This window comes from Haematobia irritans, chromosome 4 (assembly GCF_050003625.1).
Source record: "Haematobia irritans isolate KBUSLIRL chromosome 4, ASM5000362v1, whole genome shotgun sequence".
Taxonomy (NCBI): Eukaryota; Metazoa; Arthropoda; class Insecta; order Diptera; family Muscidae; genus Haematobia; species Haematobia irritans.
Window position 1 is genome coordinate 158,715,877 of NC_134400.1, and position 22,561 is coordinate 158,738,437.

The 22,561-nt window shown below is 31.2% G+C and overlaps 1 protein-coding gene across 3 annotated transcripts in view; it reads left to right on the top strand.

Moving 5' to 3' along the window:
* LOC142234624 (uncharacterized) overlaps positions 1-22,561 on the top strand; it is a 123,671-nt gene that overhangs the window by 17,119 nt on the left and 83,991 nt on the right. For 2 of the 3 annotated variants that reach the window (XM_075305781.1, XM_075305782.1), the window contains exon 2: positions 22,255-22,493. The gene's annotated coding sequence lies outside the window, so the exon portion shown is untranslated. The remainder of the gene's footprint in view (positions 1-22,254; positions 22,494-22,561) is intronic. The other variant, XM_075305780.1, reaches the window with a different exon arrangement.

A 22,561-nucleotide genomic window follows, 5' to 3' on the forward strand; every position in this document is an offset into this window, starting at 1 on the left:
AAAAAAAAAAACAATTGTTTTCAAAGAATTCGCGTGTTTTTCTTTCTGTTCTTACAAAATGTGATTTTCAGAACAATCGATTCACTACAATAAGGTTCCCATACCCAGTTTAAAACTGCTTCTGTTTTATTCTACCCGAAAAAAATAATATTATAGTTTACTACGCAAAATTCAACTTTTCATGGATACAATTAAATTCATCAGCGCATAACTCCGGTTCTAGCAGAGATATTGCCTAAATTTCACAATAACTGATAGATGGAAGTGTTGGCTACAATCGGTTACTTAGTACCAATACATCGAACACCTTTTTGATTTATAGTTATGTAAAAAAAAAAACTTTCGAAAATGCACATTTTTTATCGTAGAACATAGACCGATAACGGGAAATACATGGGTCATAACTCATTTTAAAGGTAATACCTTTACCCTTTTAGGTACATTTAAAGTAACAGGTTCAACCAGAACCGGTTTTATTAACGGTTATCCGTTTACGCAAAACGGTTACTTGCTAGTTCGACATAAAATTTAATTGAATAGCTCCAAAATACGATACTATACAATTTTACTCTACTCTAAAATCTTCATTGATAATCTGATCATCTGGCAACCCCTCAGACAGTGGATTTATTTTCTAGTTTTCTTGAGAAAATGGAAAATAAGAAATGAGGCCAAAGCAACGTTTACGACAATTATGAAAGAAAAGCAACGAACCCGTATCCATTTAATAATTGGATTTAAACGGTACATTATTTTTTAGATTTTTAAATTTTTTCTCATTCTATAGAAATGGTGAATGAAAAAGATACCAACACAAATGTACAAAATTGAATGAATATGACACTAAGTAAATTAAGACAATTTTTTTTATTATTATCATTCATATTTGTGTGTTTTTTGTTGTTGTAATATTAGTGTGTTTATGTGTGTGTGTGTACGCGCCAATGACTTGGCGATAAATGAAAATATCCAAAACACAGTTGGGTCATACAAAACTAATGAAATTATTTCGAAATGAGTAACAAAAATATACATACCATATTATTCAAACCGAGACAATTAGAATTGTACATAAGAGATAGATATATTGGGGAATTTAATATCCATGATCCATAATTTTATCATAATCGGGTGATATCATCATCAATTTTGACTTAACGCCTTCAGTATCCCAGCAAAAAAATTTGGAAGTTCTTCCAAAGGCACAACTTTAAAAGCACTTCCAGAAGATGCACTCCCAATGATGTTCTTTATTTTAAGTTCCTGGGTACTTCTTTTAATTCAATTTTTTAAACCTTGTGTTTTTCATATTTTTAATGGGTAATTTTAACTTTTTTGTTTCAAATAGGTCAAAAACAGAGTAATAATTCATAAAATGGCACAAATCATTTAAATTTGGTCGAAAAAAATGCTAAATCCAATCTGAAAAAATTTGAATTTTTGAAAATATTTGAGGTCAAACGTTTCCGACAAACGTTAGAATCCATTAAAAATTATAAAAAATTATAAAAATTATTTATTTGACAAAATATCACAGCATTTTTTAATTTACATCCAAAAAATTGAATTCGGATCATACCTAAAGAATTGATGCAAATTCAGTGCAACGCCTGTTGAAATGGAGGACTTCCGTCCTATGACAAGTCCATGTTAAATGCATCGCTTCTGCGACAATTTTGCACCACTTCCGGAGCCAAAAAGAACATTTTCATTACTTTTTGGCGGCGCTTTTTTTGCTGGGAACGCTTTGTGGAAATCTCAAAATGTGTAGTAAAATTTAGTTTAATTTCCGTGCGTGGTAGTTCATTCTTCCTATAAAACAGTTCACTTTTTTTTCGGTGTAAATATACAGTGTAACCTCCCAAATTTGACTCATTAGGTTAGGTGGCAGCTCGATGTATCAGGCTCACTAAGACTATTCAGTCCATTGTGATACCACATTGGTGAACTTCTCTCTTATCACTGAGTGCTGCCCGATTCCATGTTAAGCTCAATGACAAGGGACCTCCTTTTTATAGCCGAGTCCGAACGGCGTTCCACATTGCAGTGAAACCACTTAGAGAAGCTTTGAAACCCTCAGAAATGTCACCATCATTACTGAGGTGGGATAATCCACCGCTGAAAAACTTTTTGGTGTTCGGTCGAAGTAGGAATCGAACCCACGACCTTGTGTATGCAAGGCGGGCATGCTAACCATTGCACCACGGTGGCTCCCCACACCCATTAACTGACACCTTCCAATTGAAGACAAAATGTAGACATCCGGGGATTTTCACTTCATAGAGGGTTTACTGTTTTTAGGAGCTAATATTTTTTATTTTTTTTAATCTATATTTAAATAAGGTTTTTAATAATGGAATTTCCCACAACAGTAGTCTATAGAAATACAATTTTGACAAAATTTTCTATAGAAATAACAGTTTGACAAAATTTTCTATAGAAATAAAATTTTGACAAAATTTTCTATAGAAATAAAATTTTGACAAAATTTTCTATAGAAATAAAATTTTGACAAAATTTTCTATAGAAATAAAAATTTGATACAATTTTCTATAGTAATAAAATTTTGATAAAATTTTCTATAGTAAAAAAATTTTATAGTAATAAAATGTTGACAAAATTTTCTATAGAAATAAAATTTTGACAAAATTTTCTATAGTAATAAAATTTTGATAAAATTTTCTATATTAAAAAAATTTTATAGTAATAAAATGTTGACAAAATTTTCTATTTATTTCTATAAAATATATTTATTTCTATAAAATATATTGTCAAAATTTTGACAATATATTTTATAGAAATAAAATTTTGACAAAATTTTCTGTAGAAATGAAATTGTGACAAAATTTTCTATAGAAATGAAATTTTGGCAAAATTTTCTGTGGAAATAACATTTTGACAAAATTTTCTGTGGGTATAACATTTTGAAAAAATTTCCTATAGAAATAAAATGTAAACAACATTTTCTATAGAAATAAAATTTTGACAAAAAATTCTATAGAAATAAAATTTTCACAAAATTTTCTATAGAAATAAAATTTTTACAGAATTTTCTATAGAAATAAAATGTTCACCAAATTTTCCACAGAAATAAATTTTTCTATAGAAATATTTTTTTTTTTTTTGCTTTTTCTTGTTGGCTTTTTCTTCAATCATATTTGTTGTTTTGATCTCAGCTTAGAACCATTGACTGAACTACAAGAGTAGCTTAACTAACATAGGAAAAGAATGTTTGTCAAATTTATTTGGGCAAAGCCCCATAGACTGCAAAATGGTTGGATGGACGCACGTTTCGGAATTACCACATTCCTCATTTGCATCCTCTACTTGCAGCAAAACTATCAACCAATTATCTGAATAAATTCGGGTAATTCACCAAACCCAAAGTGAACCACACTTGAACCTTCCGAAAAAAGGTTTATGATAGTCGGCTTTTGCCTAAATAAATCTTTGTACAAACATAGGGAGATCGATCTATATATGGGATATACCAAACATGGACCTAAAATTTCTATAGATTTTCAATGTCATGCAAATCGGATAAAAATTGCGGTAGAGGTGTGCACGTGACTGAAATTTCACTCACACTCACGCACATTCACGAAGCAAAATGTTTATTCACGCACGCTCACGCACGAACTAATTTTAAAGACTCACGCTCACGCACGATTCACTACAATTCACGTGATTCACGACAAATTTCAAGACATTTTTCAAACGGAAATCAGCAAACGTAACAAATTTCAAAAGTAGAATATTGTTCGAGACCTAAATTAATTTCAGTTAACATACGAGTATGAATTAAATCTTGATTTTTTCGTGAGCGTGATTTTGCAGAAATTTTATTCACGCACATTCACGAAACGATTTTATTTCTCACACACGACATACATATTTATTTTAGTCCCATTCACGCACATTCACAAGAGTTGCTTTGGATTTTGTTCACGACTCACGTGATTCACGCGTGTCACGAGAATTTCGTGTCACGCGCACACCTCTAAATTGCGGTATCTAGAAGCCCCAAATGCCAAATAGGGAGATCGGTCTATATGGGGGCCATACCAAAACATGGACCTATACAAACAATATTCAGATCATCTACCTTTGCACTTAAAATACCATTAGATTTCCAATTTCATGCAAATCGTATAAAAAATGTTGTATCTAGAAGCCCAAGAAGACAAATCGGGAGATAGGTCTGTATGGGGGCTATACCAAAACATAGACCGATACACACTATATTCGGCATGGCTATGTGTGGTTTCTGGAACCCCAAGACCCCAAATCGGGTGGTGGGTTTACATGGGGGCTATATCAAAATCTGGACCGATATAGCTCATCTTCGAACTTGACCTGGCTGTAGACGAAAAACTAATCTGTACCAAATTTCAGGATGGTAGCCCCATTATTGAAGGCTGTAGCGTGATTACAACAGATAAACTGACATCCAGTCAGACAGACGGACAGACTAACAATGTTCGTCTTATCGTCTTAGAATTTCTCCCTGATCACCATTCTATGGTGGTGTGTAGAAAAATAGGTGCATGGTAGTATACGACCGTACATGGTATATATTTTTATGGAAATCCACAACAAACCAAGTGACATGTCTAAACAGAGATTAATAAATTTTGACAATGTCAGCATTTCAAAGTTCCATTTCATCCTCATCGCTACCACAGATTCATAAGTGACACTTCAAAATAGCCAACTGTGATGGGGGAAGCATATCAAGAAGTACGAAATGTACTTGAAAGTATTTTGCCATCACTATAGTTACAAGAGCCATTTTATATTTTGTGAAACACCAAGCGCAACTAGCATATTATAATTTATTTGAACAAAAATGAAAATGAAGTGCTGAAAACATAGTTATTACGCTTAAAATTGTCCAAGGTATAGTGGTGAACAATTTTCGACTTTCCAAATGGTATAAAGTGATAGTTTTTCAGATATTTTTCCCGACACGCTGCCTCCATCAAACATAAACACTTATAGACGCTGGAGCATCAGCAGCAGCAATATAGCAGAATTGCAACTTTCAAATTCACATAATTCCTTTGCGATAATTGTTATAACTGGAATAATTTATACATTTTTATTCAAATTAATAAACATCTAAATAATCGTATTTTACTTGACCACAATGATTCTTTTACAACTATCTTAAAATTCACTTTTTCTAATAGTTTTAAGGGGCTCTTATTGGCGTCGTTCTAAATTTATCTAAAAAGATGCCTTGGCGTGGTACAACTTCTCAATAGTGAAGGCACTTTTGCGACGAGTTTTGGATATCGTATACGAATGTTTTCGACGTGGTGGGGATTTTCAGAAGTGCCGTCAAATTCAAGAAAAGTTGGCAGGGTAAGCCTGAAACCTATTTAACCGTAGGGGTAAACAAGCGGAGAATACATTACAAAATAAAATTGTTTGTACCAGAACATTGGAAAGCACATATTTTCTATCCGTGTATATTATACATAAACCTAAACTATCATATGGATTGCATATGTTGAGTATGCCGTGTGACATTCGCATTTGTATTATAATTCGTTTTCGTCTCTTAACCCCGACTGGCAATGTTTAAATTATTTTGCTTAAAAAAAATATTTATCTACAATGCGATTGTATATGAACCTATTGGTATATTTCTATAATATACATCCAAGGATATAATACCAAAAACGTGCAGCAATATTAATAATATTATTAATAGCAATAATAAAAGCGAAACTAATTTCACATCAGATACAATAACATTCAGTCAAACAGCAGAAAAACAAGTCAAGGAGGAGGCATTTACGAACCCCGTAAAATGAGACTCTGCCAAACATACGAACATCTCAACAGGAATGCATTCGGACTGCAGGCAAGCAGTAAGAAACTAGAAATAACACTCTTTGGTTTTTCGGGTATTCCGAATGACGACGATTGCTGCAACAACAATATCTTACAGCTGATACAAGACTCTTGTGTTTGAGAAATAAAACGAAATCCAAATGTGTGTACATTTCAACGAGGCAAATCGGCATTAAAACTATTAGTGAACACACATGCATGGAACGACGACAGTGTTGCCAGCAATTATCTGGCTCTTGTCCTCAAAAATTCGCAATTTAGATTAAATTTCCTCACAAAAATCCTTAACACATTTTTCACAAATTTTGTTTTTAAAAAATAAAGAAAATCAGTAATAATTTAAAAATTGAAAAAATAATTTTTTTTTGATAGCTTACAGTCAAGATTTCGTAACGCAAAATCAGGAGAAATGAAAATGGGACCACTATATATTTATGAACGAAAATCTGCTTCTAAATACTCAAGTAATAAAATTGGATGTTACATCAAAATATTTAAGGGATATATTGTCCAAAGTGAGGAACACTGACAACTGAGCAACATTTAGGGCCGAGTCCTCACGAAATAATTTCACAATTATAAATTAGTGCTTGGGCCCCCAAAATAAAACCGAAAATCCCCAAATTTATTGAAATTCCCCTCAAAATTCCCAAATCCTCAATTCGGAATTGTCGTCCCCTTACACGAAGAAATATCGCAAATTTGGGGAAAAAATTCCCAATATTGGCAACACTGTGGCTGACTGAGTTTAGAATATACCCACAGTGTTGCCTGTTTTAGTTAGCAAAAATATTATCCCCCTCTGTTTTACGAATGTGCAAAACGCAAAATTTCCATCTTTCAAACTACTAAGAGAAATAATTTAAAATTGCAAAAGGATTTTCTGGTGGGTTTAATTAGAAGAAAGTTTAATGAAAACCCTAGAACATTTTACGACTTTTTGACAATAACGAAATTTTCGCATTGTATATTCGTAAATCAAAAAGTGGGAAATTATATTAGCAGTGCATAATGGCTACGGTTTAACGTTATTCTGTATATTTTGAGACAAATTTCAACTTAAATATACAAAATTATGAAGTTTTAATGGGAAATAATTGTTGTTTTCTCTGCACTCAAAAAAAATTTTACTTGGATCCAAAGATTTTGACCTTCCCTTAAGGATTTTGGTATTGATTCTGAGCCAAAAATGCGGCTTCTTTAAAATAAATACATTTTCTACGGACCTCCCTGTCTTTAAATCTAGGATCAATAACATTAAAATCGGATACAGATCTCATTCATCGCGTTTTTATTTTCTTTTTGCGATATATTAATAAAGGTATTTATGTACAAACAAATTCCAATTTAAAAATCCAAATTATGCCAGGTACTCCAAAGTTTTCTTAATGCTAAAAAAACTTTAAACCAAAGATGCAAATCCTTAAAATAAGTCTTAGTCTATATTTGAAGCGTTTTTATCTTAAATTTAAAAATTCAATATGCCAGTTGAGTTAAAGACGATTTTTTTAAATTAAAAATGTTTTTCTTTATTTTAAGGAAAAATTGCCTTACTTCAAAGGTCTACAACATCAGCAGAGAGACGCAAAATTTCAAGATTTGTGTCCTAAATTTAATGAAAAAAAATGTGAAGCAAGAGTTAAACTTTCTTTTAATTAAAATGTCATTGTTTTAAAGAATTTTGTCCTTAGCATTACGTAAATTTTGAGTCCTAAAATTTAAGTGGCATAATCTTCCATATTAGGTCAATATTTTTTTCAGTGTAGATTTAAGTGCAAACTTGGCATAGATTCCCCTCAGGATTATTTGGTAAATAGATTTTTTTGCTGGCAGCATCGCAAGAAGGCGAACATTTCAACTGAATTATGTATAAAAATACAAGTTGTCCGGTCTAAGAGGAGCATCAACTTTATTATACCCTCCACCATAGGATGGGGGTATATTAACTTTGTCATTTCTTTTGCAACACATCGAAATATTGCTCGAAGACCCCATAAAGTATATATATTCTGGGTAGTGGTGAAATTCTGAGTCGATCTAAGCATGTCCGTCCGTCCGTCTCTTGAAATCACGCTAACTTCCGAACGAAACAAGCTATCGACTTGAAACTTAGCACAAGTAGTTGTTATTGATGTAGGTGGGATGGTATTACACAGAAAAAATTTCCGTAGTTAAACTAACGCTAAATTTAACTTAGTTTTATTGTAAAAAAATTATTTGTTTGTAGTTAAATTTTATCACTTTTTGCGAAATTTTCCACAGCCTAATGAAATTTTCGTTTTTTTAAGTATGTCTTAAATATTTTATGAACTAAACGTGAGTATAAAGTTCGATGACCGTACACATAAGTTCAATATGAACTAAAGCAAATGAAAAATTTCGTACGATTCCCAAAAATAGTAAGAATGAACTACTGTATGGTTAAAAGGGTCATGATTTGGCGCCAATGATTTTCTTCTTAACTTTTAGTTAATATTTTCTTCTATTAGAGGGTGTGCTTTCGTGAAGTGTAGTTAAAGAGTACAACAGGGCATTAAATTTTCCTGGTTTTAACAACGTTTTTGGGAAAAACTCAAAATGTGTAGCAAAATTTACTTCAATTTTCGTACGAGTTAGTTTATTCTTCCTATAAAATAGTTTACTTTTTTTCGGTGAACAAATGGGCCATATCGGTTCACTTTTACGTATAGCCCTCATATAAACGGACCCCCAGATTTGGCTTGCGGAGCCTCTAAGAGAAGCATATTTCATCCAATCTGGCTGAAATTTGGTACATGGTATTGGTATATGATCTCTAACAACCATGCAAAAAGTGATCCATATTGGTCCATAATTATATATAGCCCCCATATAAACCGATCCCCAGATTTGGCTTGCGGAGCCTCAAAGAGAAGCAAATTTCATCCGATCCGGCTGAAATTTGGAACATGGTGTTGGTATATAGTCTCTAACAACCATGCAAAAATTGATCCATATCGGTTCATTAGTATATATAGCCCCATATAAACCGATACCCAGATTTGGCTTGCGGAGCCTCAAAGAGAAGTAAATTTCATCCGATCCGCCTGAAATTTGGTACATGATATTGGTATATGATCTCTAACAACAATGCAAAAATTGGTCCACATCGGTTCATAATTATATATAGCCCCCATATAAACCGATCCCCAGATTTGACCTCCTAAGCCTCTTGAAGGAGCAAAATTCATCCGATCTGGTGGAAATTTGGTACATTGCGCTAGTATATGGACGATAACAACCATGCCAAAATTAGTCCGTATCAATCTATAGTTTATATAGCCCCCAAATAAACCGATCCCCAATCACAGAAATATCACGCTTTGCCACTCGAGCCAAAAATAATCTACCAAAATTGTATTGCCAAAGAAAATTTTGTCAAAATTTTATATTTCTATAGAAAATTTTGTCAAAATTTTATTTCTATAGAAAATTTTGCCAAAATTTTATTTCTATAGAAAATTTTGTCAACATTTTATATTTCTATAGAAAATTTTGTTAAAATTTTATTTCTATATAAAATTTTGTTAAAATTTTATTTCTATTGAAAATTTTTTCAAAACTTTATTTCTATAGACAATTTTTTCAGAACTTTATTTCTGTAGAAAATTTTGTCAAAATATTATTTCTATAGAAAATTTATGAAGAACCTCTTAGTTGGAGTGAAATATTTTGCAAAATCTTCCAAAACATCAAGAATTCTACCAATATACCTAGCAGTAAAAAATCTGCCATTTTTGGTAGACTCGTGTTCATAACCCTTCTGTGCGTGATGAGGTCCCGCTGGACCTTTTTGATTTTTATTCATACATAACTTTATCTTTTATATGAATTTCAGCTTGATGGTTTATGACTTCTTGTACTGAAGTGTTTAAGTTGAAAACTTTAAATTTTTATGTGATTGAATCATTAATTCGGTTTTTATAGGTATTTGAAAAAGTTTAGTGCGATTCTGCGTGATGAGGTCCAATGGGACCTATTACTAATTACATTAGTGGTTTTAGCACAGTTTAAAAAGCAGTGTAAAGATATTGCGATTTTCGTATTTGGAACAATTAATAACACTAACATCCTTTCAGAAAATACCGTTATTTGGAAGAATTTGTCATTTTTGAAGTTTCCATTGGTTTCGTTGCTTGGTAGTACATAATTTTATGTCTTCCGTTGATATATCCAATATAGTGAGAGTAAAAGTGCAAAAAAAGTTATTTGAACTTCATGGAAATCCTGGTCGAAATAAGTTTTTATATTTCTATACATTTTCCACACCTATCGGCTCCTGGAATTTGGCAAGATGTGCCTCAATTTGGACCAAGTTTGAAACAACCACTGTGCACATAATACTGCGAGCAAAACGAAAGCCACTAAAAAAAATCGTATTGTTTTTCCTTCAAAAATCCAGTTTGTTAAGAACATTCAACTACACCGAAAGAATTTTCTTCGTAAAAAGAACGAAAAATTGCGTTAAAAGTACGAAATTTGTCATTGTTTTACAACCAAAGAAACTTTTCATTAAAAGTACGAAATATTTCGTACTTTTTACGAAGAAAAGTTCTTCCAAAATTTTCGTAGTTTGTAAGAAAAAAATTCGTACTTTTTTGAAACAATTTCGTTCTTTTTATGAAAATGTTTCGTACTTTGTATGAAAAATTTTCGTAGTTTTTATGAAAAATGTTCGTACTTTTTATGAAAAACTTTCGTACTTTTTTCTGAAAAATGTTCGAACTTTTAGAAAAAAAAATTATAGTCGAAAGTGCATTTGGTTGTAGTTGCAAGTGTGAAAAATGACCACTACTTTACATCTTAAGTTTTTGAATAATTTTTAGTTTTATTGCTTCACTTTTATTCATAGCGCGCTATCACCCAAATGAGAAGTAGCATAGACTTGCATAAAAAATAGAATAAAGGAATACACTCAAGCACATTATAAAAGACAATTTAATGCCGCGAACGGAAATTTTACAACTTCAATGAAACTTCTTCGTTATTTCAAAGAAAATGTTTCGTACTTTTTATGAAGAAATTTTAACGCAGAATGTTTCGTAAAATATTCGTAAAAACTTCTTCACAAAATTCATGAAATATGAAGAAAGTTTCGTTAAAAGTACGAACTTTTTACGAAGAAAAGTTAATGTAGAATGTTTCGTAGAAGTTTCGTATATTCGTAAAATTTACGAAAATGAATGAAAATTTCGTTATTTTAATGAAGAATTCAGGAAAAATAGTTAATGAAGAATTCTTCGTAAAATTAACGAAGAGAATTCTTTCGGTGTACAAAAACAATATATTGTTGCTTGGTACGTATAAGGATACTTATAGGTACCACGCCTGCGTGAAACATCAGGGCCACTAGTATACTAATCAAAAATTTTAACATTATCTGTATCCTATTAAAAATTAAATAAAACTCTATATATACAACCAAATGTTTATATATGCAATTTGTGCATTATAGAAGAGTCCACCTACAGTAAATGATCGAAAAATATCGTAGGGATAACCTCTCTACCATCCTTTTTTTTATTGTAGGTCCCACGGGACCTCATCACGCTGGTATCGCTTCCAGTGTTATCACATACACAAGGGATAATTGTATATAGCCCCCATATAAAGCGACCCCCATGTTTCAATTCTGGCTCTATAATTACCGCACAAAAGTTAATATCGATTCGTAATTATTTCTTAGCTATATATATCGGTCATGAACTTAATATATATGTATTTAATCGACCTTTCTTTTGTCTAATACATATCCCGCATGAACTAACTTACAATTTAGAAGATGATGTTAAGAAGTTTTAAGATGCCTTGCCATCGGCCGCAACCCAAGTAGTTCGATTGTGGATGACAGTTCTTAGTAGAAGATTCTACGCAATCCAAGGTGGATGGTACATAAGATTCGGCCTGGCCGAACTTACAGCCGTATATACATGTTTTCTTTTAAGAGTGATATCATGGCACAAATACTCTAGATACCAGCACTATTACAAAAACAAACACCCAAATACATCGAGCTTATAAACACATTCGTAGCGACTGCTGTTTATTACGGGTGGAGACAGTTGTAATCGCACAAATTTAATGGTTGGCGCCGTAAAAAACAACATTCCAGTGGTGTGGGGTCAGCTGATTGTAATACAGTTCCAATGTGGCAACTCTATTTTTTTAGTTAAGATACATATATCCCTGCTCTATTTTATTAAAAGAGCAAATGCCAAGGTTAAGAGGATAAATAAGTTTTCTAACAACTTTCTTCAAGGCTCTCTTAACACAGGCACACACACATTCTACTGCAATTCTCTGAAACTCGAGAAAATCTGGGTTTTTGATCACTTTACTCTCTATACAAAATGTTCTTTGCTAATGATTTCAACAGTAGATAGAGAGGGTTAGCATCGTTATATATAAATTACATATAAAATAATAATCAAATTTCATTTGATCCTTTTGATAAAATATAGAAATTTCAAATGAAATAAACTTGTAATATTTGTTATTCCGAAATATGTTAAGCCCTTCAAAAAATACTGCTAAAAATGCATTTTACAAACAAAACTTGCCACTCTGTTGACTACACTGAACACACACTGAAAAAATAGTGAACCCCCAGGAAGAAAACTTTTGGTTAATTTTAGAAAATTTTGAATATTTGTAGAAAATTTTAACTAAACAGTATTACAACTGCCGGTATCACGCCGATATCACAAAAATAAGTAAATATTTTTCGACAAATTCAAGAAAATTTATTAGACATAATTTATTTTTTTCACTTGTTAAAGAAAATTTTGTAGTTTGAAGGAAAAAAGTGGAGTTCAAAATTGCAAGAATGTCTTTAGTGATATACGAAGTTCATGATAAACGCATTTGTAGTAAAATTTACAAATTTAAAGAAATAATGAACTATTTTGTGGGGAAATACGAATTTAGTAAATCTTTATGCTTAATTTGTGTATAATTTTTTCCAGTTTTTTAGTTAAGTTAACTAACGTACGCAAAAAAATTATTAGAGTAAAGGAAACTTTCTGCAAACATAATAATTCCTTGAACTAAAACAAAGTTAAATTGGCTTTAGTGAAATAGAGAGTTCAAATTTTTTTGAGTACAGTGCAAAATATTTTTTTCCCATTGTCGCCGTTAGAGTGTTCATAGTCAGATAGCAAGTAACCATGTAGCCAGCAATAAGATTAAGAAATATTAAGGGATAATAAATTAAAATGTTTTTTTTTTTTTCATCTGCAGTGCTATTTCGTATGCCAGCTTTCTGATTTCTTTATGTACATTAAAACAAAAACGATAAAAAATATAAATAAAAATGTTTTCTTCTTCGTCTATAAAAAGTAATAATAAAAGAAATATTAGCCGAAAAGCAAGAAAGCAGCCGTCGCCAATAATAGTGTTATTGCAGAAATATACACATATACACGCTTCGTCGTCTAATTTCCTCTGGTTTTTCATACTCATCTGGGATGACGTGTGTGTATAGTGAAAATTTTCGTAATTTCTTGTTTCGTATGCAAGAAAAAAAAATTGAACAAAAATCTTAAAAAATATTTGAGATAAATTACCCGCATGGACAAATGGTCGTGGTCAAGTTTGTATTGCATTTGAAATCGGAAGCTGTTACGGACCCAATAGGTGATACCGTTATAATAGTACATACAATGAAAAAATACTTTCCTCAAGAACGAAATTTTAGACAAACTAAATTACTATTCCTTATAAATTATTTCTTTTAGGGACAAATATTTTCAAATTTATTTCAAACGATGTAACTAGTTTCTCTAATCTTTTTTTATTTGCTTTTCGTTTGTCTAAATTTTCTTTCCATTTAGAAAATTTAATCTTCTTTCAGTGTAGATTTTTTTTTATAAAAAGTCTCATATACACTTTTTTCAATAAAAAGCCACTTTTGTATAATGTCACATATATTTTCTGGAAAATATCTCAAACCTTCTTCAAGAAAAAGTCGGACAGATTCTTCTAGAAGTCTCACACATATTTTTTGACAAAATTCTCACATATATTTTTGTTTAGAAAAAGTTACAGATACTTTGTTGTATAAATAGTCTGGCAGAAACGTATATAAGAAAAGTCTCACAGACAGTTTTTTCAAGAAAAATTCTCACAGACCCTTTTTTCAAGAAAAAGTCTCACACACACTTTTTTCAAGAAAGTCTCACTGACTCTTTTCAAGAAAATATATCACAGTCCTAAAATTTAAGTGGCATAATCTTCCATATTAGGTCAATATTTTTTTCAGTGTAGATTTAAGTGCAAACTTGGCATAGATTCCCCTCAGGATTATTTGGTAAATAGATTTTTTTGCTGGCAGCATCGCAAGAAGGCGAACATTTCAACTGAATTATGTATAAAAATACAAGTTGTCCGGTCTAAGAGGAGCATCAACTTTATTATACCCTCCACCATAGGATGGGGGTATATTAACTTTGTCATTTCTTTTGCAACACATCGAAATATTGCTCGAAGACCCCATAAAGTATATATATTCTGGGTAGTGGTGAAATTCTGAGTCGATCTAAGCATGTCCGTCCGTCCGTCTCTTGAAATCACGCTAACTTCCGAACGAAACAAGCTATCGACTTGAAACTTAGCACAAGTAGTTGTTATTGATGTAGGTGGGATGGTATTACACAGAAAAAATTTCCGTAGTTAAACTAACGCTAAATTTAACTTAGTTTTATTGTAAAAAAATTATTTGTTTGTAGTTAAATTTTATCACTTTTTGCGAAATTTTCCACAGCCTAATGAAATTTTCGTTTTTTTAAGTATGTCTTAAATATTTTATGAACTAAACGTGAGTATAAAGTTCGATGACCGTACACATAAGTTCAATATGAACTAAAGCAAATGAAAAATTTCGTACGATTCCCAAAAATAGTAAGAATGAACTACTGTATGGTTAAAAGGGTCATGATTTGGCGCCAATGATTTTCTTCTTAACTTTTAGTTAATATTTTCTTCTATTAGAGGGTGTGCTTTCGTGAAGTGTAGTTAAAGAGTACAACAGGGCATTAAATTTTCCTGGTTTTAACAACGTTTTTGGGAAAAACTCAAAATGTGTAGCAAAATTTACTTCAATTTTCGTACGAGTTAGTTTATTCTTCCTATAAAATAGTTTACTTTTTTTCGGTGAACAAATGGGCCATATCGGTTCACTTTTACGTATAGCCCTCATATAAACGGACCCCCAGATTTGGCTTGCGGAGCCTCTAAGAGAAGCATATTTCATCCAATCTGGCTGAAATTTGGTACATGGTATTGGTATATGATCTCTAACAACCATGCAAAAAGTGATCCATATTGGTCCATAATTATATATAGCCCCCATATAAACCGATCCCCAGATTTGGCTTGCGGAGCCTCAAAGAGAAGCAAATTTCATCCGATCCGGCTGAAATTTGGAACATGGTGTTGGTATATAGTCTCTAACAACCATGCAAAAATTGATCCATATCGGTTCATTAGTATATATAGCCCCATATAAACCGATACCCAGATTTGGCTTGCGGAGCCTCAAAGAGAAGTAAATTTCATCCGATCCGCCTGAAATTTGGTACATGATATTGGTATATGATCTCTAACAACAATGCAAAAATTGGTCCACATCGGTTCATAATTATATATAGCCCCCATATAAACCGATCCCCAGATTTGACCTCCTAAGCCTCTTGAAGGAGCAAAATTCATCCGATCTGGTGGAAATTTGGTACATTGCGCTAGTATATGGACGATAACAACCATGCCAAAATTAGTCCGTATCAATCTATAGTTTATATAGCCCCCAAATAAACCGATCCCCAATCACAGAAATATCACGCTTTGCCACTCGAGCCAAAAATAATCTACCAAAATTGTATTGCCAAAGAAAATTTTGTCAAAATTTTATATTTCTATAGAAAATTTTGTCAAAATTTTATTTCTATAGAAAATTTTGCCAAAATTTTATTTCTATAGAAAATTTTGTCAACATTTTATATTTCTATAGAAAATTTTGTTAAAATTTTATTTCTATATAAAATTTTGTTAAAATTTTATTTCTATTGAAAATTTTTTCAAAACTTTATTTCTATAGACAATTTTTTCAGAACTTTATTTCTGTAGAAAATTTTGTCAAAATATTATTTCTATAGAAAATTTATGAAGAACCTCTTAGTTGGAGTGAAATATTTTGCAAAATCTTCCAAAACATCAAGAATTCTACCAATATACCTAGCAGTAAAAAATCTGCCATTTTTGGTAGACTCGTGTTCATAACCCTTCTGTGCGTGATGAGGTCCCGCTGGACCTTTTTGATTTTTATTCATACATAACTTTATCTTTTATATGAATTTCAGCTTGATGGTTTATGACTTCTTGTACTGAAGTGTTTAAGTTGAAAACTTTAAATTTTTATGTGATTGAATCATTAATTCGGTTTTTATAGGTATTTGAAAAAGTTTAGTGCGATTCTGCGTGATGAGGTCCAATGGGACCTATTACTAATTACATTAGTGGTTTTAGCACAGTTTAAAAAGCAGTGTAAAGATATTGCGATTTTCGTATTTGGAACAATTAATAACACTAACATCCTTTCAGAAAATACCGTTATTTGGAAGAATTTGTCATTTTTGAAGTTTCCATTGGTTTCGTTGCTTGGTAGTACATAATTTTATGTCTTCCGTTGATATATCCAATATAGTGAGAGTAAAAGTGCAAAAAAAGTTATTTGAACTTCATGGAAATCCTGGTCGAAATAAGTTTTTATATTTCTATACATTTTCCACACCTATCGGCTCCTGGAATTTGGCAAGATGTGCCTCAATTTGGACCAAGTTTGAAACAACCACTGTGCACATAATACTGCGAGCAAAACGAAAGCCACTAAAAAAAATCGTATTGTTTTTCCTTCAAAAATCCAGTTTGTTAAGAACATTCAACTACACCGAAAGAATTTTCTTCGTAAAAAGAACGAAAAATTGCGTTAAAAGTACGAAATTTGTCATTGTTTTACAACCAAAGAAACTTTTCATTAAAAGTACGAAATATTTCGTACTTTTTACGAAGAAAAGTTCTTCCAAAATTTTCGTAGTTTGTAAGAAAAAAATTCGTACTTTTTTGAAACAATTTCGTTCTTTTTATGAAAATGTTTCGTACTTTGTATGAAAAATTTTCGTAGTTTTTATGAAAAATGTTCGTACTTTTTATGAAAAACTTTCGTACTTTTTTCTGAAAAATGTTCGAACTTTTAGAAAAAAAAATTATAGTCGAAAGTGCATTTGGTTGTAGTTGCAAGTGTGAAAAATGACCACTACTTTACATCTTAAGTTTTTGAATAATTTTTAGTTTTATTGCTTCACTTTTATTCATAGCGCGCTATCACCCAAATGAGAAGTAGCATAGACTTGCATAAAAAATAGAATAAAGGAATACACTCAAGCACATTATAAAAGACAATTTAATGCCGCGAACGGAAATTTTACAACTTCAATGAAACTTCTTCGTTATTTCAAAGAAAATGTTTCGTACTTTTTATGAAGAAATTTTAACGCAGAATGTTTCGTAAAATATTCGTAAAAACTTCTTCACAAAATTCATGAAATATGAAGAAAGTTTCGTTAAAAGTACGAACTTTTTACGAAGAAAAGTTAATGTAGAATGTTTCGTAGAAGTTTCGTATATTCGTAAAATTTACGAAAATGAATGAAAATTTCGTTATTTTAATGAAGAATTCAGGAAAAATAGTTAATGAAGAATTCTTCGTAAAATTAACGAAGAGAATTCTTTCGGTGTACAAAAACAATATATTGTTGCTTGGTACGTATAAGGATACTTATAGGTACCACGCCTGCGTGAAACATCAGGGCCACTAGTATACTAATCAAAAATTTTAACATTATCTGTATCCTATTAAAAATTAAATAAAACTCTATATATACAACCAAATGTTTATATATGCAATTTGTGCATTATAGAAGAGTCCACCTACAGTAAATGATCGAAAAATATCGTAGGGATAACCTCTCTACCATCCTTTTTTTTATTGTAGGTCCCACGGGACCTCATCACGCTGGTATCGCTTCCAGTGTTATCACATACACAAGGGATAATTGTATATAGCCCCCATATAAAGCGACCCCCATGTTTCAATTCTGGCTCTATAATTACCGCACAAAAGTTAATATCGATTCGTAATTATTTCTTAGCTATATATATCGGTCATGAACTTAATATATATGTATTTAATCGACCTTTCTTTTGTCTAATACATATCCCGCATGAACTAACTTACAATTTAGAAGATGATGTTAAGAAGTTTTAAGATGCCTTGCCATCGGCCGCAACCCAAGTAGTTCGATTGTGGATGACAGTTCTTAGTAGAAGATTCTACGCAATCCAAGGTGGATGGTACATAAGATTCGGCCTGGCCGAACTTACAGCCGTATATACATGTTTTCTTTTAAGAGTGATATCATGGCACAAATACTCTAGATACCAGCACTATTACAAAAACAAACACCCAAATACATCGAGCTTATAAACACATTCGTAGCGACTGCTGTTTATTACGGGTGGAGACAGTTGTAATCGCACAAATTTAATGGTTGGCGCCGTAAAAAACAACATTCCAGTGGTGTGGGGTCAGCTGATTGTAATACAGTTCCAATGTGGCAACTCTATTTTTTTAGTTAAGATACATATATCCCTGCTCTATTTTATTAAAAGAGCAAATGCCAAGGTTAAGAGGATAAATAAGTTTTCTAACAACTTTCTTCAAGGCTCTCTTAACACAGGCACACACACATTCTACTGCAATTCTCTGAAACTCGAGAAAATCTGGGTTTTTGATCACTTTACTCTCTATACAAAATGTTCTTTGCTAATGATTTCAACAGTAGATAGAGAGGGTTAGCATCGTTATATATAAATTACATATAAAATAATAATCAAATTTCATTTGATCCTTTTGATAAAATATAGAAATTTCAAATGAAATAAACTTGTAATATTTGTTATTCCGAAATATGTTAAGCCCTTCAAAAAATACTGCTAAAAATGCATTTTACAAACAAAACTTGCCACTCTGTTGACTACACTGAACACACACTGAAAAAATAGTGAACCCCCAGGAAGAAAACTTTTGGTTAATTTTAGAAAATTTTGAATATTTGTAGAAAATTTTAACTAAACAGTATTACAACTGCCGGTATCACGCCGATATCACAAAAATAAGTAAATATTTTTCGACAAATTCAAGAAAATTTATTAGACATAATTTATTTTTTTCACTTGTTAAAGAAAATTTTGTAGTTTGAAGGAAAAAAGTGGAGTTCAAAATTGCAAGAATGTCTTTAGTGATATACGAAGTTCATGATAAACGCATTTGTAGTAAAATTTACAAATTTAAAGAAATAATGAACTATTTTGTGGGGAAATACGAATTTAGTAAATCTTTATGCTTAATTTGTGTATAATTTTTTCCAGTTTTTTAGTTAAGTTAACTAACGTACGCAAAAAAATTATTAGAGTAAAGGAAACTTTCTGCAAACATAATAATTCCTTGAACTAAAACAAAGTTAAATTGGCTTTAGTGAAATAGAGAGTTCAAATTTTTTTGAGTACAGTGCAAAATATTTTTTTCCCATTGTCGCCGTTAGAGTGTTCATAGTCAGATAGCAAGTAACCATGTAGCCAGCAATAAGATTAAGAAATATTAAGGGATAATAAATTAAAATGTTTTTTTTTTTTTCATCTGCAGTGCTATTTCGTATGCCAGCTTTCTGATTTCTTTATGTACATTAAAACAAAAACGATAAAAAATATAAATAAAAATGTTTTCTTCTTCGTCTATAAAAAGTAATAATAAAAGAAATATTAGCCGAAAAGCAAGAAAGCAGCCGTCGCCAATAATAGTGTTATTGCAGAAATATACACATATACACGCTTCGTCGTCTAATTTCCTCTGGTTTTTCATACTCATCTGGGATGACGTGTGTGTATAGTGAAAATTTTCGTAATTTCTTGTTTCGTATGCAAGAAAAAAAAATTGAACAAAAATCTTAAAAAATATTTGAGATAAATTACCCGCATGGACAAATGGTCGTGGTCAAGTTTGTATTGCATTTGAAATCGGAAGCTGTTACGGACCCAATAGGTGATACCGTTATAATAGTACATACAATGAAAAAATACTTTCCTCAAGAACGAAATTTTAGACAAACTAAATTACTATTCCTTATAAATTATTTCTTTTAGGGACAAATATTTTCAAATTTATTTCAAACGATGTAACTAGTTTCTCTAATCTTTTTTTATTTGCTTTTCGTTTGTCTAAATTTTCTTTCCATTTAGAAAATTTAATCTTCTTTCAGTGTAGATTTTTTTTTATAAAAAGTCTCATATACACTTTTTTCAATAAAAAGCCACTTTTGTATAATGTCACATATATTTTCTGGAAAATATCTCAAACCTTCTTCAAGAAAAAGTCGGACAGATTCTTCTAGAAGTCTCACACATATTTTTTGACAAAATTCTCACATATATTTTTGTTTAGAAAAAGTTACAGATACTTTGTTGTATAAATAGTCTGGCAGAAACGTATATAAGAAAAGTCTCACAGACAGTTTTTTCAAGAAAAATTCTCACAGACCCTTTTTTCAAGAAAAAGTCTCACACACACTTTTTTCAAGAAAGTCTCACTGACTCTTTTCAAGAAAATATATCACAGACACTTTCTTCAAAAAAAGTCTGTGAGACACTTTTTCAAAAAAAAAATCTCTGAGACACTTTTTCAAGAAAAAGTCTCACATACATTTTATTCAAGAAAACATCGTAGACATTTTTCAAGAAATAGTCTCACAGACATTTTTTAAGAAAAACTCTCTGAGGCACTTTTTCAAGAAAAAGTCTCACATATATTTTTTTAAGAACACGTCGCAGACATTTTTCAAGAATTAGTCTCACAGACACTTTTTTTCAAGAAAAAGACTCACAGACACTTTTTTAAGAAAAAGTCTCATAGACCCTTTTCTAAGGAAAAGTGTTTTTAAAGAAAAATTCGCACTTTTTTTCACGGAAAATTCTCACAGGCACTTCTAGAAAAAGTCTCACAGACACTTTTCTATAAAAAGTCTCACATTCACTTTACTAGAAAAAGTTTCACAGGAACTTTTCTACAAAAAGTTTCTCAGGATTTTTACAGAAAAAGTCTCACAGTCAGTTTCTACAAAAAGTCTCACTAACACTTTTCTAGAAAATGTCTCACAGTTACTTTTTAGAAAAAGTCTCACAGACACTTTTATATAGTCGACACATACTTTACTAGAAAAAGTTCCACGGACACAGTTTTTAGAAAAAGTCTTACAGACAATTTTTTTCCAAAAAAAAGTCCTACAGATATTTTTTTGGATAAAAATTCACAGACAGTTTCAAAAACAAGGTCGCAGACACTTCCCAAGAAAATATTTTGAAGAAAAAGTTTCACAAAAACTTTTTTTTTAGGAAAAATTACCACAGACACTTTTTCAAGAAAAAGTCTCTAACAGAGACTTCTTTCAAGAAAAAGTCTCATAGGCACTTCTAGAAAATGTCTCACGGACACTTCTACAAAAAGTTTCACAGAAACTTACAGACAATTTTTTCCAAAAAAAGTCCTACAGTACTTTTTTTTTGATAAAGTATCACAGACAAAGTCGCAGACATTTTTCAAGAAATTGCGTCACAGACACTTTTCTAAGAAAGTCGCAGACATTTTTCAAGAAATTGTGTCACAGACATTTTTTTCTAGAAAATATATCACAGAAACTTTTCTAGAAAATGTTTCACAGGCACTTTTCTAGAAAACGTTTCACAAACACATTTCTTGAAAAAGTCTCAGAGATACTTTTTCTACTTTCTTTTTGAAAAACAAATTACATTTACCATATGAAATAAATGCAATATCGCTTATCGAAAATCGCTATGAATGTGTTCACACTTTTTGAATGTACTCGAAGTTTGGAATAAACAACAATAGCAAACAAATTAATGTAACAACAGGAAGTTATTGTTTTAAGGTCTGGATTCTTGTGTAACATGAGGAATGGACATGACGTTTTATCGTTCTATTATTTATAGCAAACATTAACTATAGACCTACTTTTCCGGTATTTTATGCCCACATATGGAGACATATTAATTTCTCCACAAGTGGAAAGTATTTTCAAACCATCTTTTCAATTATTCTCTTTCTCATACTCAGCTATATCTACATGTCTATTACTTTGACCTTTTTGAAAGCATATTGTATATTATATTGGCATTGATTTAAATTAAATTAAAACAACAACAACAACAAACTAAACAAATGTACATTTCTTTTCTTTCTTGTATTTTCAGAGTAATGTTACTACGACGACTACAAAACATTGGAAAAAATTATAAGCTCGCCAAGTATTCAATGTCATATGAATGAATGGATGGATATACAGAAACCAGCCAGTCATACCTCAAAAGTGTTTTTTATATGTGAGAGCGAGAGAAAGAGAGATCGCGAGCAAATGCAGAAAGAACCCTATACTAATAAAAAAAGAAAGTGTATTCGTATTAAACATCGTATAACGGTGAAAACAAATAAAGTGTGGATATGAAAAAGAAGGATATAAAAATAATTGAAATTATCAAGTGCAATTTTGTTAAATAAAAG